This window comes from Equus przewalskii, chromosome 25, assembly GCF_037783145.1.
Source record: "Equus przewalskii isolate Varuska chromosome 25, EquPr2, whole genome shotgun sequence".
Taxonomy (NCBI): Eukaryota; Metazoa; Chordata; class Mammalia; order Perissodactyla; family Equidae; genus Equus; species Equus przewalskii.
The window spans coordinates 32807954-32835359 of record NC_091855.1 but is presented as its reverse complement, the minus strand read 5'-3'; the positions used below and the strand labels follow the sequence as shown (position 1 = coordinate 32835359).

General features: G+C 39.6%; 1 protein-coding gene across 17 annotated transcripts in view; it reads left to right on the top strand.

Moving 5' to 3' along the window:
• Window positions 1-27406, top strand: part of EFCAB11 (EF-hand calcium binding domain 11) — a 138958-nt gene that overhangs the window by 75045 nt on the left and 36507 nt on the right. For 3 of the 17 annotated variants that reach the window (XR_011533129.1, XR_011533132.1, XR_011533128.1), the window contains exon 6: window positions 4759-5685. The exons of 12 other annotated variants lie outside the window; for them this stretch is intronic. The gene's annotated coding sequence lies outside the window, so the exon portion shown is untranslated. The remainder of the gene's footprint in view (window positions 1-4758; window positions 5686-27406) is intronic. 2 more of the 17 variants (XR_011533134.1, XR_011533133.1) reach the window with 1 other exon arrangement.

The window sequence follows — 27406 nt, the reverse complement described above, 5'->3', positions numbered from 1 at the left end:
CATGACTCTTTCTGAATTGTTTTATAATGATAGAATAACGATGAAGAAAGTATTGCTAAAAGCAAACTAGAAAATAAAAGTATCAGTAGTTATGTTTCTCATGAAATAAATGTAGAAACAGTTTCTGATCTATAGTTGGGCAAACCTGTTCCATTACACCGTCACGATTTTGCAGCATCTTATAATGTTTGGGACTGTTACTCACTGTTGTCTTGGCCTGACTTGAGTTAACATTGAGTTATTGGATTATTCTTCATTTAATAAATTTAGGAGTAAACCTGAAATTTTCCATTTAGTGTTATTTCTCCCCTTTTAGTTATTTCCTGTCCTTTACTCTTCATGTCTTTCCCCTAAACCCGTGAGCTCCCTTTCCTGGCTGTGAATTGCTTTTGGACAAGGGTCGTTGGATACCTGGAGCTTTGGACAGTGCTCAATAAACGCTTAGTGAATGAAAGAAAACAACATTTCACATATGATTAGAAAGAAATAATGCAGAGGAAATTAGATACAAGTACGTATGTATGATTTTAATCTTCATGTGTGACTTTGAACAATCTTATTATAGCAACTTCCTGCTAATTTCACCCAGCCAAGAGCTACCTTTGTATGAAGGAGGTAAGATTTCTAAGCCTAGGAAAGAACTCTTGAACATCAGTCATTTTGTAAGAAAAACCTATTATTTGTGACATATTAACACATTTGACGATGTGGATGCTCAAATTTTAAAAGATCTTTGGCTTCCTCTTCTGCATAATTAAGTTCTTCTCAGAACAATTTATATATTGTAGATTCCACATGTGTATTTGAGACTAGTCAACACAGCTAAAATTTGATCATGATTGCTAGCTTTTCAAAGCCTTCCTTCATTTCCCAGCAGGCAGCTTCCTGTCAGAATTCATTTCCCATTTGGAAAATATCTCTCTGACCCACAGTTTTTTGGACACAATTCATCCTTCACATATTTGAGTCTACCCGTTGTCATTAATCCTTAGCTCTTCAGATGCCAAAAGACCTCTTTCTATTCAGAGTGATAAGATCTATCTAAAATGTCAGGAGAGAAAACTAAGAAGAATATTTAAAGATTTTGATCCGGTGATTTTTCTAATTTGAAAAACAATGCTTTTTTGTGTGTATCTATTTCTGTTATTACAGTTTCAGAAATTAAAGTAAGAACTGTTACAGTTGAAGCAAGATGTGCTTTCTGTTTTCCCTCAATCTTTGTATAATTAAAATTAATCTTTGGCAGAGCTGCGGTGTGATTCAGTTCAATTCAGCAAACATTTCTGGAGACCCTTTTGCTGGCCCTCCGTTGCCATGGTCTCTACAAGAACTGCTCTTTAGTTGCAATAAGCAAATGTGAGAGAGTGTGATCCAGATGTGACTGCTAAGGAAATTAAAAATTCACTGCGGTAGGGGATTAGGTTGGGAAGCCCTCATCAGAGAGGAATTTTGTGTTGGATCTTGGAGAAAATGCTAGATTTGGCTTGCAAAGGGGAAAGTTGTTCCAGGTATGGGGCGCTGAGGTTGGTTTCAGAAGGACAACTACTGATTCTTGGGCAGTGAAGGGACATGATGAGAAAGGTCTTTGTCTGGCTGCAGCCTCCAGGATGTACCAGAGAATGAAGAGGCTAGTCCACAGGAAGCATTGTAACTGACTAGGGCTCAACAAGGTCCTGTTTCAAGGGTAAAGGAGATGAACCTGTGAAAGGAAGGTCAAATCTCAGAAACATCACCCAGAAAGAATGTGATAACCTGAAAACGTGATTGGATATTCGGAAGAAATGCAAAGAGGACTGTCAAGGTTAGCTCCAAGGGCTGGGAAGCCTTGGCAAGTTGGAGAATCATGGTACCATGTTAGCATAAATGGAGAATTAGGAACAGAAGTGGAGCAGCCAGAGCCTTCAGAGGATGCCTGTGGTTAGGAGGAAAGCCAGACGAGGAATGGTCAGAGGAGAGCCAGAAACCTACAGTTTCATGGAAATGAAGGGAAGGCAATGTTTTGAGAAAAGAGAGTAAACAGAGAAGTCAAGAAATAAGAAGTCTGAGTTTGGTTTTGGACAGGAGAAGGACAAAGTGTTGACCTTTGAGAACTTCAGAAAAGTGGTGGAAATAGATGCCAGATGGCAAAGACCCTGAATGGAGAAAAGAGTTTATATTATTGGTAAGACTGTAATACAAGATCCTTCAGTTATTTCCAGTAATAAAACCCTTTGAAGGAAATACACTCCTAACCTGACTAGTGTTATGCAACAAAATGCCAGTATATTATTAATACCTGTAGATTTAAAACGTACCTATTTCTACATGGTAACCCAAAAACATTATTTTTACAAACCATTTGGAAATAACATTTTTATCTTCTTTGATTCTACTCTTTGAAAATTTCTCTTATCCTTCTCTGAGATTTATTTCTAGGTCGTTGATTCAGATTCCAAAACAGTGTTTTCAGTAAGTTTATTTTATGCCTACTAGAGTTTAAATTCAAACATTTTCCGACAGTAGCAACTGAAATAGCTTCAAAGACATTTTTTACACTACCTTGCATTTTCTTCTTTGATTGTATCTTTTCAAAAACACCCCAGATTGATAGCTCCTGAGATAGTATGCCTATAGTAACAACACAAGCTTCTTAGAATTGAGAAATATACTTTGACCTTGTCTGGCTCTTGAAGACATCCTTTACTCCAAAGAGGAGCCAGTCAAGAAAAAAGTATATTATAACCAGAGTCACAGGACCTAAGTTGTGTCCCCTTCTTTGTTGCATGACCTTGGGGAGGTCAATGTCTAGCATTTTTCAAGTATGAAGTGAGAGGATTGTGTAAGAGGGTCAATTAGGTCTCTTTCAAATAAAAACTCTCAGAATCCATGAATATACTATTTATTCTTTAACTTAGTCATCAAGCCTACCATGTGGTATGATTCTACCTTTGAAGATTTGGTCAGGTTCCTTGTGCACTCTCCCCTCCCTGTTCCCTAAAGGCATTGTATGCTCTGCTTGTGATGCAACATCATCTCCCCCTTCATGTGGCTGACTGTCTTATCTATCTAATCTCATGCTGCCTATTTTCTGGTTTACGGTGGTACCCCTAGCACCCAGCACCTCCGGTGCAGATCAGGTGCCTAGTAAATATTTGATGTATAGTCTACCCTCCATATCCGTGGGTTTCAAATCCATGGATTCAACCAACCGAAATTTCTATTTGCAGTTGGTTGAATCCTTGGGTGTGAAACCCGTGGGTATGCAGGGCCAACTATATTCATTGTACTGTGCCATTTTGTATATGGAACTTGGGCATCTTGGATTTTGATATCCATAGGGATTCCTGGAACTAATACCCAGAGGATACTGAGGGATGACTATATTGTGTTATTGTCCACCCTAGTGGTAGAGAACCACCAAACTAAGCATCAGAATCAATTATGAATTTAAAAACATGGAGATATCTAGGTCCCACTCCCCCGTCTTTGGTATTTGTGTTTATAGAACTGGGCCTATGCATTCATATTTCAAAATATCCCTACAGGCGATGCTCATGTGAGAAGCACTAGTCTGCCCTCTGTGAGTTCCTGGAGGACACAGACTGCAGTTTCTATTGGTTCATTCCCAAGCCCCAAGGAAATTTCTGGCAGAAATTAGATATACAATAAATGTTTGTGAATAAATGAATCTGAGTACTGAGAAAAATAATAAATAACAAATGAGAATAAAATGCTCTTTCTTCTGGTTGCAGATATAACACCTTAAACCTCTAAATAATAATTCACACTCCCCATTTTTAAATAAATGAAATAAATTATTGAAGCACCCAAACCACCAATACTGGTAAAATTCAAAACTCGTGGTTTGTTACCTAATAATTGTGGCTAGGACTACTTTGTTTTATTTGCCCAATTCTTACAATTTGATGATAAATCATTTGCTTTCCTTATTACTGCCTTGCCATATACCTTGTTTTAAATTGTTTTTTAAGACGTCGCAACCCATCGCTCTTCTTTAGTTATGTAATTCTAGTTTTTTAAACTATAGCTTCTTTCTTTGGGATGGGGGATATGAAGTGGGAGAAAGAAGTAGAACCAGCATTAACTCTGTGTTGTCTCACGACCCGCAATCCTGTATATCCTATTTCTATGCTCCAGAGGAAAAAAATTGTTTTTTAACTAAGAAAATTATGCAATCCTGAATACAAAAGCCTGATCACTAATACCTGTTGACCCGTGTCTTAGTTATGTATTTCTGAGTAACAAATTACCCTGACATTTAGCAGATTAAAGCAGTAAACATTTAGTATCTCAGGTCATCCTTAAGTCAGGAATCTGGGAATGCCTGAGCCAGTGGTTCTGGCTCATATCATCACATGAGGTTACACTCAAGATTTAGCCAGGGCTGCAGTCATTTGAAGGCTTGACTGGGGCTGGAGGATTCACTTCCGAGGTGGCTCACTCAGGCGCCTGGCATGTTAGTGCCTGTTGTTTGCTGGAGGCCCTCTCATCAGGGCTGCCTAAGTGTCTTCACCACCTGGCATCCAGATAACAGCCTATCATATAAAACACCCTTTCCTCCCTTAGATACTTTGTCCAGGATCTGAAAGCATCTGTGATCCAAGTTATTTATTTTGTTTCTTATCCATGAATACAAGTTGGATATCAGAATTTCTGGTTTCCACTTTATTATCTCCGGTGTCTACTTCCTTTTTATCCTCTTATAGTGAAACATAAAGTGTTAGAATCCAAAGATGTGATTTTCTCTCTGCATTCCAGACTACAAACTTTTCCTGTCTAGACTACAATTCAGAACTTATCCTCTCTAAGAAGCCTTGATGGAGGTGGGAAGAGGTTTAAGAAGCCTGCCCCATCTCCAGATGAACCAGTGAGCACCACTTGCACAGAACTCATGAGTGATTAGAAGAGCAGGTGCCAAAAAAAAACAAACCTTCAGAGAAAGATCTTACAATTAAATGAGAGCTTCTCCAAAAAGGAGCCAGTGACCATCAGGTATTTTGTTGGTGATTTTATATATGAACTTTAATGAAGACAAGAGAAAGGCCAGGTGAGTAACACCTATAAGCCCAAATGGGAGCTTAAAAAAAAATCAGCCAAAAGGCATTTATTAAGGGAGCCAGGGATCAGGTATTGGGTTTTTACATAATTTTCTCATTTCAAATAAGTTCTCTTTCAGTTGTTCTCTGTCGTCCCCAGTCAGTCTTCCCTCCATCGTGTACTTTCTCACATTGTTATTCTGGCACTTACATATGTTGTCACAGTTTTGGTCTGTACCTGTCCGCCCCGCTGGACTGGGAACACCCAAGGAGCTGAGCTATGACTTTCATCTTTGAATCCTACCTGCTCAAGGCAGTGCCTAGCCCTTGGCTGATCTTTATTGTTTGTGGTTGAATTTAACAAACTTTGTTTATAAATAAATATGATCTTCTTTTTCTGTGTAAGATTGTGTAACTTGACTGAAGCCCCACAGTAAGTGGCAGAGTTTGGGGTTCAAAGCCAGGTCCATATTTTGTGCTTCAGCATGATGCTCTTGAGAAGACTAGGAGGGAACTGTGTTGGGAGCCCAAGTAGCATGCTTAGGGATCCCCCCTGGGAAAAATTACTTTGGAGGTCTTTCTTTCTTTACTCAGAATGAATCACTGGAGTTTAAGAGAGACTGCCAGAAGAAAACCGTTTGTTGATCAGGTAAAAGGAGCTTGAAAATAAGCTGACCTATTGTATTTGGCCAACAAGCAAATTTTTGGTCTTACCTGATGTTCCTCCTTCTCTAAATGGAATGCTAAAAATTCTTCACATCTAAAGTGCTAAGGGAAAGCCCTTTTCTCCTTTCTCATTTTTTCCAGGGATTCAATGCTGGTTGATAAAAGAATCAAACACGGTATTTAGATATGAAATGGGAGCTCAGTAAATGAGGTCATGTATCAGACTCCTTGGCCAAACAGATCATGACTAAGAAGAGTTCTTCTTGCCAGAGTCTAGGTCCTAAACTAAGGGAGTGGGAAGAGCAGATGCATTCAAGTGATGTTTTATGCCTGAATCTGCAGGACCCTGGTGACAGGATGTGCGGTGGAGGGAGGGAGAGGAGTTGAGGGTGGCTCCTAGGCCTCTGGCATGGGAGTCTGAGTGAATGGTGGCTTCATTCAATAGGACAGGGGACACAAGAGGAGGAGCAGATGCAGGGTTCATGATGATGTCAATTTGAGATGTGTCTGTGGGACACCCGGGGAAGGTATTCTATCTAGAAATAGGCATCGAGGTCAGGTGAAAAAGAAGTTGTCCCAGGATGCCTGGGAGAGAGCCGGGCTCTAGGTGTGTGTCTGTTGATGTCCGGTTCATGGATTCTTGGTTAGTACAGGAGCCGATTGGTACAGGCAGCCTTTCTTGACTGGACTGTTCCATTGGGAATCTTTGCTGCAGTCTTTATTTCTCAAAGTCCTGGGTAGAAAGGGGAGCGATGAGTGACCTCTCGCGTGCAGATGTAGAAGGGAGCTACCACGTTGTCCTGGAGGATAACGGCCCTTTTCTCTGCCAGATCTCCCGTAGGCTGTTACACGCAGTTTACTTCTGCTTGTTGTGATTTGGCAATCTTAAATACCTCCTTTTTTTTTTTTTTCGGTTTGCTTTCAGTGTTGTCTGTATCTGTTTTGAAATGTCATTCATTTTTTTTTTTTTCAAAAAAACCACCACAAATTCATGCTTTGTTTTCTTGGGAAAATACTTCTAATAAAACTATAGCTGGGTTTTTCCATGTGGGTGTTGATACAGATGGATGTAATGAGACCACTTTAATTAGTCACTTACTATCTGACTCGATGAGTTCTTTTAAATGTGCTGGCTCTCTTTTTTGTGGGGTTTTTTTTGATTCAAAGAGTTATCTTGACTCGTAACACACTTAACTTTCATTATATTCTATAAACTTTCCAGCTTATTCTCTTTTTGTGTGCTAATCTGATAGCATAATTAAAATGTCTGACTTCAATTCTTTTCTTACAAATACTGCCTAACTCTTCTGTCTTTAATTAACTGAAATCCTTCCTAGGTAAACAAAGAACAATTGCAGGTCGTCCTGCCCACACTCCTTTTTTGTGAGGATTTAAGTGCATGCCTTGTTTGTTAAATTACAGTCTTTTAAAAAAAACTACATGTGGTATATTTTGTCATTTTGTGTGATGCCAGGAGAAAACAGAGGATTACTTCTATATTTTTATTCTTGTTACACCTTTTATTTTATGTTCATTCATTTTATTTAATATTCATTTGAAGAGCCAGTGTGGCAAGTGGAGTGAGGATAGACTTTGGATTCTCACCAACCTGAAAATCTCAGCCCTGACCCTTCTTAGTGGTGTGACTTTAGATAAATTACTTGAGTACCTCTCTGTGCCTCGGTTTTCCTGTACATAAAATGAAGACGATATTTCACGGATCATGGAGGTTAAGTGACATAATGCCGGTTACACAGTGCATGGCACATAGGAGATGCTCAATAGGTGCTAGCAATGTCTCTTTTTATACAGTAGAAGAGGCTGCCTTAACCAGTTCTCCAACTTAAAGGAAGCTTCCAGTCCCTGTGCAAAGCCATCGCGTGGATGCCCACAGCATGTCGAATATTTGCAATTGAGAGTCTTCTCTCTAATGCACCGTGTACTTCTCCTCCAACTGACTGGGGTGTCTTTGTTACCAAACCTGTTTATGTTGTTTCTTCTCAAAGCTATTTATGCTGGTTAAACTTGTTTTTATAATTATGTAACTTAATTAAATATCAGGCAAACAGATAGAATGTAAGCGCAAAAAGACAGCTGCTTTTACTACAAAAATTAAGTTTTGAAGGCTTTGGAAAGACCTAATAAAGGTTAGAAGTACCTAGAGTACTTATTTTCATGGAGACGGAAAGCAGAGTACAGGTTGCCAGGGGCTGAGGGCAAAGAGGGAGGGGGAGTCGTTATTTAATGGGCACAGAGTTTTGGTTTTGCCGAATGAGAAGAGTTCTGGAGACAGATGGTGGTGATGCTTCCACAACGATGTGAATGTACTTAATACGACTGAACTGTGCACTTAAAAATGGCTAAGATGGTAAATATTATGTTTTGTATATTTTATTACAATTTTTAAATGTTTTAAAAAAATTTGTCACATTAGCTGTGGGTGAAATAACTTAAAAATTGGAGAGAGGGGGAATAAAAAATTTAGGGGGATTCCGCATCTAGATTGTTTTCCAGTGGTCTTTAAGTTTTCATACTTTTAGGAAACCAAAATAGGAAATCATGTAAGAAATAGGACGAAGCGTACTGATCCATGGGCCAGTTCTCCACGATGAAGGCTTTGACATAAATCAAAATATCAGGGAATAAATGCACATTTATATTGTAAAGTTAAAATTAAACATCTAAGTTATTTGTGTGTATTAGATGGGCCCTGGGAAACAGACTGTGAGATGGAGATTTGCATGAGGAAGTTAGCTGGGCAGCGCTCTCAGAACCAGGCCTGTGTGGGAGCGGGGGAAGCAGAACTAACAGAGGGAGGTTCGCCTCTCAGGCCTCAGCCGAGACGGTGGGGAGTTGTGGTGCCGACCACCCTTCAGAGATGTGGCAGATAGAGGCAGTTTGCACTTGTCCTCCTGCATTGACCAGACACTGGGCGTGGGCTGCCCCCCAGGGGAGGGGGCCATCACCTTGAGCAAGGCAGCTTCCTTTGGCTGGGGGTGTGGCCCACTATTTCTCACCTCTGAACTCTCAGCAGGTAACACTTTTGCAGCTGGGGGAGGATCTCATGGTGCACTATAGCATCTACAACCGTGTATATCCATCTTTTGTGTGTTTCTCTTTTTCAACAGACTTTTTAAAATAAGCTGATTGACTATTGATCCAGATTGCTTTAGATAAGAGCATCTTCACTGCTCATGCATAATCTTCTGAAGGTCGCATCGTGTTTGATCTTTACATACACCAGTTGTCCCATTTGTGACATAGCAAAACTGTGTGGCTTTATCACAACTAATAAACGTGTCTGATGTGTTTGAAGCTCAAGTGATGTTAGGGATTCGGTTGCCTTTTAAATATTTTCCAGTATCTATTTTGAGATTCATGAAACTTTAGAGTTTTGCGTATTAATTTCCAAACTTTTTTGACATTTGACGGTTTTTTTTTTTTGTCCAACTCTCCATTTTCTGTGAAAAGTCCTCTTGCTCTCATGTCCTATGACCTGCAGGTCTTTATCTGCATGTTTCTCGGTTACTCTTCCATCTGCCACGAGGAACTGTCCACTCCTGTTCCTTTTACTTGGGCATTTTGTCTTTAGACCTACATGACCTGAGCCCAGTCTCTCAACATGAATGATGGCCAATCTGTAGGAAACCCAAATTTCATTTTTAGGTATGCTCTTCTTATTCTTGAAACAGGAGTCCTGTTTATGTGGTTGTTTTTGTTTATTTTTTTTACCATCTTGACCATTTTTAAGTGGACAGTGAGGCAGTGTTAACTATATCCACGTTGTTGTGCAACCAGTCTCTAGAAGTTGTTCATCTTGCAAAACTGAAACTCTAGACCCGTTAAACTACTCCCATCTCCCCTCCCCCCAGGCCCTGGCAACCACCATTCTACTTTCTGTTTCTATGAGTTCGACCGCTTGAGGTGCTTTGTGTAAGTAAAATCCCACAGTATTTCTCTTTTGTGACTGGCTTATTTCACTTAGCAGAGTGTCCTCAAGGTTCATCTACATTGCGTCAGAATTTATTTCCTGTTAAAGGCTGAGTACTATTCCGTTGTGCGTGCACACCACATTGTTTACCCCTTCATCCATCAGTGGACCTTTGGGTTGCTTCCACCTTTTGACTGTTGTCAGTAATGCTGCTGTGAACATGGGTGTGCAAGTTTTTATTTTTAAATACAATTTTTTTTGTTTCTCTCAGCTTGCTTTGTCCCAGATTGTAAATGCTAAAGAGGAAGTCTGAATCCCTTTGCAAGTGTGACCATAAATACAGCACAAAGATGCTATGATTACCCAACAGTGTCTATTTTCCTTTCGAATTTGGCATGTGCTGACCTTTTGGCAGGAGTACTATTCAGTCTCATTTATACCTAGCCCTTCATTTAGCCATGTTTTGTTGTTTCCTTGGTTTCAAATTTTATCTCTTTAGGCAAACCGGGAACTGCAGCCTTTCATTTGACTTGTGATCTCGTACATTCTGGAAGCTCATACATGTAATCGAGGAACAAATGAAGTGGCTGGAAGAAATCCTTCCTGAACAAAACCCAAGTGGGGCATTTGGGTTTGAGCCAGGAATTCCGCTGCTAAGAGGGGGATGTAAAAAGACTGCCTACATTACAATACCAACAAATCACTTCTGGCCAGATAGGAATGTCCTTTAGGTAATGATCAGATAGGGGGAGGGGACCTTTATACATTTAATTGCCTGAGCACAAAATAAAGTGATTACTGTAACCTTCCAAGGTCTCTACAGCAAGTGGATTACTGTGATCTACCTGAGGGTAGAGCAGCAATGTGACTCAGTGGATTCAGTAATAGATGGAAATTCTGAGGCTGCTCAGTCTGAACCTGGCCTCCTGCTAAATGGCTGCATGGTCCTAGGCAAGACGCTGTGTTTAACCTCCTCCGGTTCTGTTCCTCTGACCAAAATTCAGAACGCTAATGCAAATTTAGCTAGAAAACAGCTAACTAATGATAAATGAAGCCCCGTGGCCGAGGGGTTAAGTTCGCACACTCCACTTTGGTGGCCCAGGGTTCATTGGTTGGGATCCTGGGCACAGACCTACACACTGTTCATCAAGCCATGCTGTGGTGGCATCCCACATAGAAGAACTAGAATGACTTACAACTAGGATATACAACTATGTACTAGGGCTTTGGGGAGAGAAAAAAAAAACATGACTCTCAAACCTCTTAAAAAAAATTGTGTTTCACTTAAGAATATCCTTGATGAAGCAATAAAAATTACTTTATTAAATCTCAATCATCAAGTGCAAACCTTCTTAATATTCTGGAAAGTATCCATAAGGCATTTTGTTACATGCTGAAGCATGATTGTTGTCTTCAGGAAAAGCACTTGCACAACTGTTTAAGTTGAGGTCTGAACCGGCCACTGTTTTACTGGAACAGTTTTTTTTTTTTTCTTTTTTTTTTGGGGGGGGGGGGTGGTGAGGAAGATTGGCCCTGAGCCAACATCTGTTGCCAGTCTTCCTCTATTTTATATGTGGGATGCTGCCACAGCATCGCTTGATGAGTGGTGTGTAGGTCCATGCCCAGGATCCAGGCCCATGAATTCTGGGCCGCCGAAGCAGAGTGCATGAACTTAACCACTACGCCACCAGGCTGGCCCCAACAGAACACTATTTTTATTTGAAAGAATGACTGAAGACAAACTACTATTATTCAGACTAGAGTATTTGGTTGACATCTTCTCAAAAATGAACCAAGTGAGCCTGTCACTTCAAGGAAAACAGCTGACAGTGTTGCCAATGATAAAATTTGAGCTTTCAAGTGAAAATTAGAATTTGGGAAACTTGTATCCACCAGCATGGGCCTGACAGTTTCTCAATACCTAAAGACTTTTGTGATGAATTCAGTGGTGATATTAACAAATGTGGGGTTTTTAAAATATTGTATAATGAAATGTGTTAACATTGAGGAGATCTGTATAACTCAGTGAATTAATATTTTTCAGATAACCAATGCATGATGTTACAGACTCATGCTTGGGTAAAAGGTCCATTCAAAGTACAAGATACACCAGTGGATTTTAATGTAACAAAGTATGAAAAGTTAATTGATAGGGTTTCAAATTCTACATTGCAGCTAGCCTTTAAGAAGCTACCACTTATTGAGTTATACTGCAGTATCAAAAAAGAATATCTACAATTACCTGAAAAGGCTATTAAAATACTTCTCTCATTTCAACTACCTATCTGTGTGAGGCTGTATTTTTCTTTATATACTACAATCATAATGCCACAAAGGGAATTTAGAAGCCGATATAAGAATCTAGCTGTAATTTATTAAGCAATCTATTTAAAAGACCTGCAAAAATGTAAAATAATTTTCTTCTCACTATTTTTTGTGTGTGTTTTGGAAAATTTACTTAGTTTTCATTAAAGAGTATGTTATTTGGGTTAAAACGCAATGGACTTATTTTTAAATGAATTAGTATTTAAAAATTTTCTCAATTTTCATTTCTAGTATTGTAAATATTGATAGATATAACCCACATAAACAGAAGCTCTTTAGGGTTCTCAATTTTAAGAGTATAAAGGAATCCTGAAGCTGAAAAGTTTGAGAACAACTGGCCCAGTACATATAGAGCACCTATACACTGTTTACCCAGCATGGCCCACGTACTGGGCCTGGGTTCGTGCAGGGGTAGTATGGTGTACTGGACAGATGTGGGCCTTGCCCTTAGAACTCATAGTTGCCTACAATTAAACAGATATATAACTCCCATAGAGTGTGTTAAGTCAAGTGATAGGAGAAGCACAAAGTAATAATAGGAGCACATTGCAGGGGCACCTGGCCCTGTGTAGGGAAGACTTCTAAGAGGAATTAATGTCTCTGCTGATTCTTGAAGGATGAATAAGAGTTAGCTAGGTAAAGAGGAGAGGTTGATTTTGGCGGGGGGCGGAGGGGGGGAGGTTATATGGAAAAGCATGTACAAAGGTTCCCATGCAAGATATTGTGGGTTCATTGCAGAAATAAAAGAAATAGAGTATAAGTGGAGCACAGAATGGAGGGATGGTGAGGCATGAAGTTACACTAGAGCACTGCAGCCAGATTATGAAGGACTTTGTGAGTTCAGGAATTAGGACCTCCTCCTAGAGGAAATGGAGGATCCTGGAGGGTTTTAAGACAGGAGAGTGACATCAGATTGCATTTTAGACAGATCTCTCTGGCTGAATAGAATGGATATCTAGAGGCAAGGAGACCCATTAGGGGTCATTGTGGCACTCAGATAGAGATGATGGAACCCAGGCTGGGGTATGGCCAACGTGTTGGAGAGATGTGGATAGATTTAGGAGATACTTGCATGGAGCAGTTTACAAGTCTAGCTAAATAGATTGGATGTGGTTAAAGAGGGAAAGGTAGGCATGGGCATCAAGATTGTATCTAGCTTTCAGGTTTAGCACCTGGGAGTAATAATAATGTTCATTGACAGAGGGAATGTAGGAGTTGTAGGTTTAAAAAGGAGGAAGATGAATTCCATTTGGGCTCCCTCTGGGCTAGCCAAGAGGAGGTGCCTACTCAGCATTTGGATATATGGTTCTGAAACTGAGAAGGAAGATCTGGACTAGAGACATAGATTGAGTGTCATCAGTATATAAATGGTAACTGAAGCCATGGGCTGGGTGAGATCTTTCAGAGAGAGGATTTGCACAAGAAGGGAAGACTGCCTAAGAGAGAACCATGGGGGGTACCAACATTGAGGGGATAAGCAAAGAAAGGGGAACGTGTGAAGATGGTTGAAAAAAGTGTCCAGAGAATTAAGAGAATCTAGAGACTATAAATATGGTCAATGAGACCAAGGGAATAGAATTTCAGGAAGGAAGGAGGGGTAAGTGGTGACCAGTGCTATTAAGAGGCCAGTAAAATGAGGATTAAGATGGTCTTTTTGATTTGGCAACAAGGAAGTAGTTGAGTCATTGACTCTATCCACAACAATGCCAGTGGAGCAGGAGGCTCAAATAGCTGGAAGAGTGGGGAAGAGGAGGAGGAAGAGCGTTGGTGGAGGAGAGGGGAGAAAAGACAGCAGAAGGTGCAGGAGGCAAGGAGACAGTGAGAGAGAGATTTGAGGTTATTATAATTCCATGGGAAGGAGCTCGTAGGGAAAGAAGGTTGAAGATACAAGAGAGACGGGGCAATCAATAGTGAGGTTCCGGAAGAGTCAGGAGGTGAGGGGATTTGGGGAACAGGTGGAGGGAAGCCATGTCTCCAACAGAGAACCAAGTTCCAATCAAGGCATGACATGGACAGAGCCTGAGCTGAAGAAGTTGAGGATGTGAGACAGTTTAATTAGAAATGGAAGTTCCATGGTGCTCAGTGGAAAGGTCAGGAGGAAGAGAGCAGTGGGAGTTTGGATGGAAGTGAAGAAGATGGAAGAGACTGGAAGGCCAGAGGGGTTTACCAGGGTGGGCAAGCATAACTGTTGTATGAGGAGACAGGCAGGAGGTACAAAGAGCTGTATCTTATTCTAGATATTGGTAATTTAATTACAGCAATCTTTTTACACAATGATGCTTTTTTATATCACAACCTAAAAATTACTCTCAACAATAGTGATTCTTTTTTTTTTTTTTTAACGAAAACATCATTTTCTGGCCAATTCAAATTATCCTTGTGTGTTTCTGTTGTTTACTTTTATGTTCACCAGGTTAAATCTTCAGTTATGCTCCTGCCATTAAGAGTTCCCTATGTAGAAAAATCTATTCATTATGAACACATTTATTGCTTTATTGAGTTGCCTATTTAAAATGCAGAGAACCACAAATTAAATGTAGTGCTTTTCCATTTTGAAAAAAAGCAGATGAATGGGTACTATTTTCTTGAATACATCGTGTTTGTCTTACATAATTAACAGTCCAGATTCATAGGCTAACAGATGCCAATACTTGCTTGTTTCGATATTTGTTCCTTATTGAAAGGGATGCTTCCTGAGACTTGCATGTGCCGTGTTCTGCATCAGAGGAAATGAGAAGGCAGATGTAATGGAGAAAATTGCTTTTAGGGGGCAGCTAAGTGGTCAACAGAGAGGTTGGTCTCCAAAATCTATTTCCCAAAGGTTAGTTATAAAAAGTATAAAACAATTTCTTCATTGAAATTGTAAAATAAAATATCTCAAGTAGCTTCAATATGAGATTAACCCATTAAACACTTTCAGATTCCAAGTCTACAACCCTCTACTAAATATTTGTTGTATATAAGACTTTGGTATTTGTTCCAGATACATTCTTTAATGACATATGCTAACTCCTCTAGATGTCTAATATTGGTAAATGTGAATATACCAGTGTTGAATATGTGTAAGTGTGGACTACAGGATAGTACAGGGCACTGTTACATGACGAATCTGCAGTTAATACTTAGTGGATCTGATCTGGAGGTCAGTTTATTTTTTTATTTCTTCCCATTGTAACCCCAAAGAGGCCTTGTGTTCCATTTCTTAACCCATATAATGGATTCTCTTGTCGGTGTCAAGGCTGCCTAACAGAGAGCTTTGTCTCTGACACCACCTAATCCCACCAGGCTCACAGCCCCACCATCTCTGTTAAAAACAGAAGCCCCTCAGGGCCAGCCCAGCGGCGTGATGGTTAAGTTCACACACTCTGTTTTGGCGGCCCAGAGTTCACAGGTTCTGATCCTGGGCACAGGTCTACATACCACTCATCAAGCCATGCTGTGGTGGCATCCAACATACAAAACAATAGAGGACAATTGGAAGAAACATTAGCTCAGGGCCAATCTTCCTCACCAAAAAAAATAAAAATAAAAAATAAAAACAGAAGCCCCTCCATTCTTTCTGGTTGTCTCATCCCCATTCCACTTTGATCTTCATTTGTTCTGATCGACCTCCACTCTTCCTCTCCTTCAGACTTTCCAAGGACATCCCTGGAATCCTGTTTCCATCATAAGTGAACTTTTCTAAACCCTTAACTGGAGAAGGGGTATGGGGAGGGGTGTAGAGCACTGCATCTGCCTTCTTCCTTAACTGACATTTGGCTCTTCCCTAAGAGACTTGCCCAGTTGGTCTTTTGAGCGAACACTGCTCCAGAAGCACGATGCTGTTTGGAGACCGTCATTTCTCACCCTACAGTAGACTCTGCTCTTTTGATCATTCTGCTGTCTCATTGATTTTCCATCAGTGTCCATGGCACTCTCATCCACCGATGTCCAGGCCACCTATATCACATATAGCCTCCTGCCAGACTCAAGGTCCTGACATCATCCTGGGTGCCACCCAGCACTTTAGATTTTCAGTTACCCCTCCTCTCAGTTCTAGTGACCTTCATCTCCATTACATTAGCCATCTACTTCCTTAGCTTTGCCCTGGGCCATTACCAGGAAATGCACCATCTCTAAAATCTCATGTTCAAATAACTTCTCTGTGAGTCAGGACCTCTGATACAATATTGGGTGGTAGAGACGGTGGTGGGCGTTCATATTGTGTTTCTAGCTTTTTATGCAAATGCTTCTAAAGCCTCATCATTTAGCATGATACTGCTATAGGGTTTTGGTGGAAAGAAAAATCTCATATTCCAAATCTGCTCAATTTTTCCATTGTAAATAGATGTTGGAGTTCTTTGAGTGTTTTTTCCTACATGTGAGATGCTCATATTGTTTTTTTCCCTTAATTTGGTATTTGCCGTATTAAATATTTTGTCTCTTCCATTTTCTCTCTCCTAAAACTTCTTTTAGTTTAATGCCAGTGCTTTCCCTTACGTCTTCTGTGTCTCCTTAATTTTGTTTTCAGTTTTTTTTCCTCTTTTTTATATCTCTTTGTAGATATAAACTGCATTCTGGGAGATTTCCTCAGTTCTGCCTTCCAGTTCATTAAATCTCTCTTAAGCTGTGTCAAACTTGGCAATTATATTTTTTCATTCCAAAATTTTCTATTGATTCCTTCTCATTTCTCTCTTTTTATTTCACAACTTTCTTTTTAAAAAAGTTTTTTAAATTGAGGTGTAATTGACAAATAACATAATAGTTTCAGGTATACAACATGATGATTCAATATTTGTATACATTGCAAAATGTTCACCACAATTAGTCTAGTTAACATCTATCACCTTACGTAATTACAATTAAAATTTTTTTTTCTTATAAGGACTTTTAAGATCTCCTTTATTAGCAACTTTCAAATATTCAATATAGTATTATTAACTATAGTCACCATGCTGTAGATTACATCCCCATGACTTATTTATTTTATATACAACCTTCTGATTTCACAATCTTGTTTGACAGTTATTAATCTTCCATTATGACTTTGGGGATTTTTAAAGTTTTTCAGAGTGTTCTGTTTTACATATTTCCTCAGATGTGAATTCTCCTTCATTGGACTGCCTTTAATCATGCTGCATATCCTTGTATATTTTGTAATTTTCTTTTCTCTTCTTGAGAACATAACTTTCCTATGGGTTTGCTCTACAAGAGTTCTCTCTGACAGTGGTTTTGAGATTGCCTAACCCTGGGGCCATGAGTTCCTTAGCATTGAAACAAATCACACATTAAGCATGGCTTGGGAATCCTACCACAGGGAAGTAACAATTTCTGTGCCCATATGCAGTGCATACTCAGATGCTAGTCAAGTAGAGGCATGTTATCTTCATTTCTAGTTACAGGTAATTTGAGATCTTGACTCTAGCTGAAGAAACGGAGCTAATCTCACCCCACCTCACCACTGATATTTGTGAGGCATATGCAGTCCCTTTCCCTTTGCATATATAGAAACCTCAAACCCCATGTCTTTCTGGCACCTGCCCCCATCCCCAATCTCACAATGGTCACAGAGTCTTAGTCATCACCTACCACCATGGGCTTCACCGCCACGTTGTTCTTCCGTCAGTCCTACCTGGCCAAACTTCAACCATGAACCAAGGTGATTCTCCATCTTCCTGCTTTACACTTAGGTTGTTGAGTGCCTGCAACACAAATAGTGTAAGCAGTCTACACAGCTTGGACCTCTGTGCCAGCAGGAGTCCTCCTGTATTCTCCCAGGCAGCCCTTTCCTGGTTCCCAGGGAAGCACTTTCAAACCTTTGCCACTTTTCTCAGGCTCGAGCCCCGCCATCTTCCCCATCACTCTCAGCAAATGGCCTTGCTTCCCACTTCTCTGAGAAAATAAAAGTCATCAAAGCAACAATGTCTTTTACTTCCTGCTCTCCTCTTCAGTTTTCCCGTACACTGTTGAGGATGATAAGGCAGATGAGGAGGACGGAGGATAATGGTACTTTTTCTCACCACTAACCGTTGACTTGCCCCTATGACTCCTTCCTTCCTGTCTCAGCGGTAAAGGTGTTGTTTCCCTGACCCCCGGTCTCAGACAAATCCTTCCACCAAAGCTTTGCATTCAGCCCTTTTCTGCCTCCTCTGGACCTAAGTGCGTCAGTTATCTTCTCTATCTAAAGCTCTGCATTTAAGCCGCAGTTGCTCCTCTACTTCTCGTATCCAAATCCCTTCCTGTGCCCTGTGATCTGTTTCCGCCCCAGTAACTCTGCGGAAGCCGCTCTGACCAGGTTCAACAATGACTTCTTTGTTGCTAAAGCCAATGGCTACTTTAGTCCTTCTCCATATTATTTGATAGTAGTGAACTTGCCTTCTAAACATGCTCTTAGCTCTTACATCCATGCTCTTCCTGCTTTTCCAGCCAACTTTCCAAGTTCCTTCCCTTAAATGTTGTCTTAGAATTCAACCCTCAGCTCCTGCTTTTCTTATGCATTATACTCTCAGCAGCTGACCTGTAGAAGATGCTCAATCAGTATCAAATTATGTATGCAAATCAAGCTGCTGGGTTCAAATTCAAGCAATATACCCAAAGTCTTTAAAAGTTTAAGCAAGAAAGAGCAAACATTTTTTGGAGGGATACACATTTCCAATTATAAATGATGTATTACTTACTGCATCTGGAGTCCACCAAGGGGAAAAAACCATAATAGCTTATTTCAGAGCTAATATGGCTATATGTTAGCAACCCAAACAATGTAGCTATCTTATTAGAGATACAACAAAGAGATTACTTAGCAGCTGTCTCCCCACACTGTCATTTCATTTTGCTCTGTGGTTCTTGGCAGAGCATCTAGAAAAGAAAAAAAAAATAAGCCATTCTGTATTCTCTTGGATTAAATGATTTCTACTGTTCTGAGAAACAAATCTTAAAAGGCAATGTCTGTGCCACGATTATTGGACATAGAACATTTTCAAAGTTTTTTCCCTGGAGACAAATAATTAAACATTATGGCCTTTTCCCTTCCAGGTCTTGTAAAGTTTCTGTTAACTCCATGTTGTATATTCAGAACTTGAGGATCAAACACCAGCCAAGGGGCCATAATTAGATCTTGAAACCCATTTGAAAAAAGAATTTCACAGGGAACTGTTTAGGGCTCTCTTTTCATTGAGATAAAGAGATGCCACATGTAGAGCTTTCATTTCTTCATCCATTCATCATTAATTCAATAAATAATTACATTCATAGCCACTTACAGTCTAAGTAGTCTTAGAATGGATATTATTTAATGTGTGGAAAGATGCTTGGCAAAAGAGATGCTAAGTTTATTTTTTATTTTATTTGGCCTTTACCTGCCCAGGTTTCTTTTTCCCACCTTCAGACTGTGTTAGTCAGCAGGGCCTACTTTGCATAAACACCTGTCCTATTGTTATGGTCCCATTTGTCTCTGCCACCATCGCTTTAATATCGATCTGTGCCATGTTATCTTTATGTGCTACTCTATTCTTAGGCAGAGAGAAAACTCTCATCAGTCCAGGAAAAGAATGAATTGTCAAAATTAAGTCAGAAGTCAGGGTTTCATTGCCTGCTGATTTGTGTAGTTCGCATTTTTACAACATAAGTATGAACTTAAAAAGTGACATTATGACCACATTAATTTTTATCGGCATGTCCAGAAAGTGAATATGGCTAAAGAGTGGGCGGGATAAATGAGACACATGTAGATTTCATGGGGAAGATTCTGGTAATGCTCTTAATCTTTTGGCATTACCTACATGCCCAGGACAGTACATGGCAAAATCTAATACAGTGCCTGGCCCCGGGTAGGAACTCTCAGTGCCTGTTATTATAGGAGTGTAAAGTCATTGCCTACAGTAACATGAATGTGTGACTTGGGCTGGGTGTCAGGTCATAGGGAGTGGTGGGCTTGTGGCAAACTGGTGAGCTCCCAAGTTGCCTAAAGGCATCCACATTTAAAAATTTGAAAAACTCTGTGCTAGCCAAACAAAAACATGTCTGGAGATCTTGTACTGCCCCTAGCTTGAGCTTTAGATCTCTCAGTTATGCCTGTCCCTTGCCTTATTTCCTCTATTCCCCTTTCCACATGCCCTCTTTCACTCTTCTGCTTCCCACAACAACCACCCCACATCTCAGACCGTGGCCTCAGACAAAAGCTGCAGTCAAAAAATTTTCAACCTCGTATCAGAGAACAGCTTTAACAAAATGTGCCTGTGTTTAAGAATGCTTGCTTACATGGGAACCAAGCATCATTTAAAATGTGTTTTGAAACTTTTCAATCTTTGTTAGTTTTTATATTATATAGATAAGTAGACAGTTGATAGATAGATAGATACATGCTCTTTATTTAAAACTTCTAACAATGTGAAAGTAAAATAAAATGTGTTGCTCCCATCCTCCTGTCTGCCAACCCCATTCCTCAGATAAATCCTGTAAACTGTTTGGTGTATATACATCCACGTTTTTTCTGAGCATTTAAACTACTGCACGTACTTACATACATGGATTATATGTAGATGTAATCTTATTAAAATGCTACCATACCATCCTACAGCTTGCTTTTTCATATATTATAGACAGATTTTCATAATATTGTAGTTATATCACATTCCTTGTAACTGCTATTCTTTCAGCCGTTTTATTAACTGTACTATAATTTATTTAACCAGTCCCTATTAGTGACATTTCAAGTGCTTTTTTAGCTTTTCTGCTGTTATTCTGCTGATACTCAGTTCCCTATATGGATGTGTGATAGGCGTCTCCGTATTCAAAATCGCACTTCTGATCTCCCCTAGACCTGCTTCGTTTACAGTTTCCCCATCTTAATTAATGGCAGCTCCATCCTTTGTGTTGGCACAAAAAGAATGGAGTCATCCAAAACCCTTGGAGTTATCCTGAGATCCTTTCTTTCTCTTCTGCACCAACATCCAACATGTGAGCACCTCTCAGCACCTTTACCACTGCACCCCCATCCAAGCCACCACCACCAGCTCAACCTCCCAGCCTGGCTCTGTGCTTCTACCTCTGCCTAAAGTTTGCTCTCAAGTCTGTTCTCAACCTTTGAAAAGGGATCCTTTTCAAATGTGCACCAGGTCAGGCCACTACTCTGCTTCCAACCCCCCAGTGGCTTCTCATCTCAATTGTATAAAAGCCAAGGTCCCTACAGTGGTTGATAAGGTCTTAAATGATCTGGCCCCTTGTTGTCTCCCCTAACTGTCCCCCTCCTCATCTATAGCTCTTCCACTTGCTCATGCTGCTCCAGCCACACCTGCCTTCTCACTTTTTCCTCACACATGCCAAGTATGCTCCTACCTCAGGGCCTTTGCACGTGCTTTGTCTTCTGTCAGCAATGCTAGTCCTCCGGATATGCACAAAGCTTGCTTCGTAACACTTTCAAATGTTTGCTCAATCGTCTCCTTCTCAGTGAGGTCTTCCCTGGCCATGGTATTTATAAAGAACAATTTCCCAGGCTTTTCTATCCTTCTTCTTTGTAGTACTTATCACCATCTAATGTAGGTTACTTTTTATTTTGTTTATTATCTGTCTCCACCCCTAGAAGATGACTCTGTGAGGGCAGGAAATGTGTCTGTTTGGTTCTCTGCTGAATCTTCAGCACTTGGAAGAGTGCCTGCTACACAGTAGGCTCACAATAGCTACTTGTTGAACAAATGTTACAAAGGTGTCAGTCCTGAACATCCATGTACATATTTATTGGCTCACATATTTATTTGTGGGGCTATATCTTCAAGGTGAATTATCAGAAATGGAATTTTTGAGTCAAAGGGCATGCATATTTTAAACTTAAGAGGTATTGCTAAATTGCTTTCCAAAAAGCTTGTACTATTTAGTATATATGATTATTCTTAGAAAATATATATATATAATTCTTATTTTATTGAAGTCACATTGGTTTATTAACATTGTGTAAATTTCAGGTATACATCATTATATTTTGGCTTCTCTATAGACCACATCGTGTTCACCACCACTAGTCTAGTTTCCATCTGTCACCATACATATATGCCCCTTTACTCCTTTTGTCCTCCCCCTGTCCCTTTCTCCTCTGGTAACCACCAGCCTGTTTTCCATATTTATGTGTTTGTTTGTTTATTTTCCACATATGAGTGAAATCATACAGGATTTGTCTTTCCGTGTGTCTGACTTATTTCACTTAGCATAATGTCTTCGAGGTCCATCCACATTGTCACAAATCACATGATTTCATCTTTTTTATGGCTGAGTAGTCTTCCTTTGTGTATATATACCACATCTTCTTTATCCATTCATCCATTGATGGGCACTTGGGTTGCTTCCATGTCTCAGCTATTGTGAATAATGCTGCAATGAACATAGGGGTGCATATATCTAAAAAAGACATATTTTTAAATAGAGTTTAACCTAGATGTGGGCGTGAGGGTGCAAGTGCAGGGGGCCTTTTAATTCAGGGACTCTTCATCTGGGGTCTGTGAACGTAGACCTCTAATGGATTTTCAGCATCTTTTTAAACTGGAAATGTTGGCAACAAAGCACAGTCATTTTAGCAGTATCTGTGACTTCATCACCATTAAAAGTCACAGACATTTCTGTATCATAATGCAACGTGTGGCTGTCTTGAGTTTTACCCTCTTCCCTGCTTTGAATTTATAGGGAATCCGCCCTCCCTTGAATCCCCCCTTTCCTATGCCCCCTACTAGTTATTTGTTTTTCTACTAGATCTTGTCATTTAATGTGCTAATAGAGAAGCACCTATGACACGTGGTTGCTTATTTGTTTTTATAAATACTCTCATATCCATGTCAGTACAATTGGTTTCATTTTATGCAGTTAAAATCACCGTCTTTATCAAACTGCCACAAGGGTCTGTGGTGCAAAAACGGGGAAGAACTCTGTTCATTGAATGTGCCACTGTTCATTTGGAAGGAGTAAATTACTTACACAAATAATCATAAGGTATTTTATAAAATTAAAGTGCCACAAAATGCCAGTACTAGACTAATCGGCACAGTAATATGCTATCATACCTTTCATTCATTCATCCAATGCATATTTATTAAGTGCTTCTCAGCCCCGTGGCGCAGCGGTGAAGTTCACACACTCAGCTTCGGCAGCCCCGGGGTCGCCTGTTCAGATCCCGGGTGTGGACCTACGCACCGCTTGTCAGGTCATGCTGTGGCAGGTGTCCCACGTATAAAGTAGAGGAAGATGGGCATGGATGTCTTCCTCAGCAAAAAACAGGAGGATTAGTGGCGGATGTTAGCTCGGGGCTAACCTTCCTAAAAAAAAAAATTATTAAGTGCTTCTATATGTTCTATATGCAGCATACTGTGTAAGGCGTCCTGGGGAATCACAGGTGAAGATCAGGTCCTTGCTTTAGCTTACTGTGGAATGTTGACAATAACTCCATCAAGGATGCACATCAGAATCATCTACCCGAAGCCTTTCCTTCCTTTGCTCACTCCCCCACCTCTGCCCACCTCTGCATGTTAAAGGGCTCAAGCCGTGCTCCTGGCTTTCTTCTCTATCCATCTTTTCTCCCTAGGTGATCTCATGTAGAGTTGTAACATCTAAATGCTGGAGATTTCCAAAGTTACATCTTCAGCTCTCTCCCTAAGTTCCAGACTCCTCCATACTTAACCATCTCCACTCGGGTGACTTATACCATCTCGGGCTTGACACATCCAAACATATTTCTCCCTATGACTTCAGTAAGCGGTGTCACCATCCACTCATTAACTCAAGCTAAAAATTGCCCAAGGGTCTTCCTTGATTCTTCCCTTGCCCTACTGGCCCCCCCTTTATCTCACATCCTTAATGTAATTCATCAGTAAATACCACTGCTTCTATATCTGTAATACCTTATGACAGTGCTACTCAAAGTGTGGTCTGCAGATTGGTCCTGGTCCGTGAACTGTTTGTTATTCGTCCATGACAAATTAGGTATCAAAGTTTAGAGTAAGCATTAGAAGCTTTTATAGCAGTTTGAAATTGTCATGGCAGCCAAATTCACAATGGTGAACTCATCTCATTGAACAGGGTCTATAGACCACTTCAGTATTGGCAAGCTCAAATGCTGAGTCATACGTGGTGCAAGTTGTGTAATAATCATGTACAGTAGGACCATGTTACAATGTGTGACATTTTATGATTGGTTTGTAAACTGCACCCTAAAAGCGTATAAAAATCTGTGAAAATGTAAGCATTTATTTTTGTAACTCATATTTACAAGTTTTCTTTTTTTTTCAAGGAAAGATTCACCCTGAGCTAACATCTGTTGCCAATCTTCTTTTTTTTTCCCTCCCCAAAGCCCAGTGCATGGTTGTATATCCTAGTTGTAAGTCGTTCTAGCTGCTCTGTGTGAGCTGCAACGACAGACAGCGTGGCTACTGACAGACGGGTGGTGTGATTCTGTGCCTGGGAAGCGAACTCAGGCCACCGAGGAAATGGAGCACACTGAACTTTAACCACGAGGCCATCGAGGCTGGCTCTACAAGTTTCCATTTTTAATCAAAATTTTTCCTTTTATTGTTTAACACTATTAGTTAATTAGGAAAATAAAATTTATATTAGTTATTTTCATCCTCAATTTACTGAAGTTAAAACAAGCCTCACAGGAGGTGGTTTTTTCTTTTGGGGGGCAGGCAGTGAGAAAATACTTATTTTTACTGAATGTGGCAAGAATATAAACCAAATGTGAAGGTGGAAGTGATTCTGAAGAAACAAAGACCCAAGAGATCACATTGGTTTTCCTTGAAACTACGACCCGTCACTTATCGTTTAGTTCAGTTTATAGCTGTCAGTGTCGTTGACATCCTAAAAACAGTGTTTAGGTATTTGTAGAGATGTACTGGCTATGGAGAAATGGAGCCATCAAAAACGTATGGAACGTTTACTTACAAAAATTAAGTTCAAAACCACAAAACTTTTTTGAAAGAAAGAATATTGGATTAAAAGCTGATTGAGTGTCTGGCCTGGTGGCATAATGGTTGAGTTTGTGCACTCCGCTTTGGCAGCCGGGGGTTCACAGGTTCGGATCCCAGGTGCAGACCTACGCACTGCTCATCAAGCGATGCTGTGGTGGCATCCCACATAGAAAATAGAGGAAGATTAGCACAGATGTTAGCTCAGGGACAATCTTCCTCACCAAAAACTAAAAAGCTGATTGAAACAAATGTTCAGTACTTCACATGTAAACATTAGGTCTTTACAAGCTTCTTAATAAGTAGCATTTCAGCTTGCCAAGACTAAAATCCATATACAGTTGCTGAGACATTGGCAACAGACTGTATCAAAGGTATCTGCTTGGAAATGTTGAGTGAGTCCACAGACCCCTTCCAGGGTCCCCATAGGTTAGCAAACTCAGGAACTGGCTAACGATATGGAAGACGAACTCACAGAGCAATTAAAGCTAGCAACGTATCTTTTCATTGCAGCATGATCATTTCATTCATATTCCTGTTTATGTGCAATTTGAACACAATGGTGAAATGAAGGAAGAATTCCTCTTTTCAACTTTCTTGCTGACAAACACAACTAAGTCTGAACTGTATAAAACTATGAGGGATTACCTTGTCAACAAGTGTGGTTTGGAGTTTATGTTTTGTGTAGGAGCATGTTCTGATGGAGCAGAAAACATCCTGGAGTAGTTACCCTGATTAAGGGGCTCACACCAGAATGCAAATCAATGTACTGTTTCTCCCATGAGAAAGTCCTGCTATGAAAGGAATGTTGGTGGAACTAAACAGTGGGCTTAGTGTCATACTGAAAATCATGAATTAGGTAAAGGGCGTGTTAAATTCTGGATTATTCTCTTGTGTTATATGATACTGTAGAAGCAGATCATAAACAGCTGTTATTGCATGCTGAAGTATGATGATAATCGAGAGGAGAGTGTTCGAGAATGTTTGATCTACAGAACAACTCTTAACATTTCTGCAAAATTGGAGGACAGTTTGGTCCAAGTTTGTTGAAGATATGCATTGGACAAGCAGGATGGCTTGTATCAAATACCTTCAATGTTTTTAATGATCTCAATGCTTCCTTGCAAGGAAGAAATGCAACGGGTTTTTCAATGACAGATGAGATCAAAGGGCAAAAATGAAAGTTATAAGCTTGGAAGAACAGGGTTTCTACAGATTATTGTGACACGTGTTCCATAATTTAATAATTATCTATGACATAGGTGATGATCTGGATATTGCACATCTGTGAAAAGCTATCACAAAACACCTTAAAGTTTGATAAGGCATTTTGAATTTAATTTTCCATCAAAAGAAGATCTATGCCTAAAAAATTCATGGATCCAGAATTCATTTCTTTCATCCAAAGATAATTTAACTTTAATTGTAACTTACAGGATGCATTGCTGGAACTGACTTCTATTGAAAGTTTAAAGGACTTGGAACACGTAGTAGCATTTTCTCCATTTTAGGTAAAATTTTTAAAGGAATAAACTGAGCTCACTGAAATTGCTCTAAAATCTCTTCTTCCATTCCATTCTGTGAGACTAGTTTCTTTCCTATTGTTATTATTATTATTGAAATAAAACATAGAAACAGTTTAGATATACGTTATCTCCTACAAGTAGCCTTGTTGGCAGTCCCACCTAGATTAGAATAAATTATCAAGCCAGCAGCAAGTCAGTTGGTCACATTAAAAACTTTAAATATTTATCTACACTGAGTTCACTTAAAGTGTGCCTGTAGATATTTAATATGAGGATTCATTTTTTTCCCTCAAAATGAAAAAAAGTTACACGTGTAATAGTGAGCGTATTTATTAGTTGCCTCCATGCATACTTTCAGTGAACAAATAACTATAATTTTTATACTTCTTTTCTTTTTCCCTATATTATGTTTACCCTGTAATATTTATTGCAATATAATTTCATGTTTGTTGAACTAGTAATAGAAATTTGCAGCTTTAATCTTGGATGTCTTTTTTTAATTTCATTTTTCTGGTAACTCATTTTTATTCATTTTTACAAAGTATCAGTTTGCAGTAGACTGGAAAATTTTAAAACGTGGTCGTTTACCACAGAGAATTTAAGCAGCACGGCCTTATGGAACCTAACGTAAAATGAGGCTTTTCTTTAAAACATATCCCTCTGAAAAGAATTCGTTCTCTTATAAAGTCTCTCAGATTACCAGACACGTTGTCAGTTACTTTATTTTGAACAAGAACATAATTGAGCCTGAAATGACCTCAATCATTGTGAGGTTTTGATGCTTACAGAAGCCACCTGATAAAATTGGCAAATAAAGGAGGAGAGAGGTTTAACTCAGATCCAGTTCTTACGGCTAGTGTTATAAACTCATAATTGCAAATATTGGCGATCAGTGTAAACAAGCCTTTAAAAATCATTTTCAAAGCAGTACAGTAAGCGGTTCCATATTAGAGATCACAAATATATGTCCCATTGAATGAAAAAAGCCCAAAACAAACCTTTTAT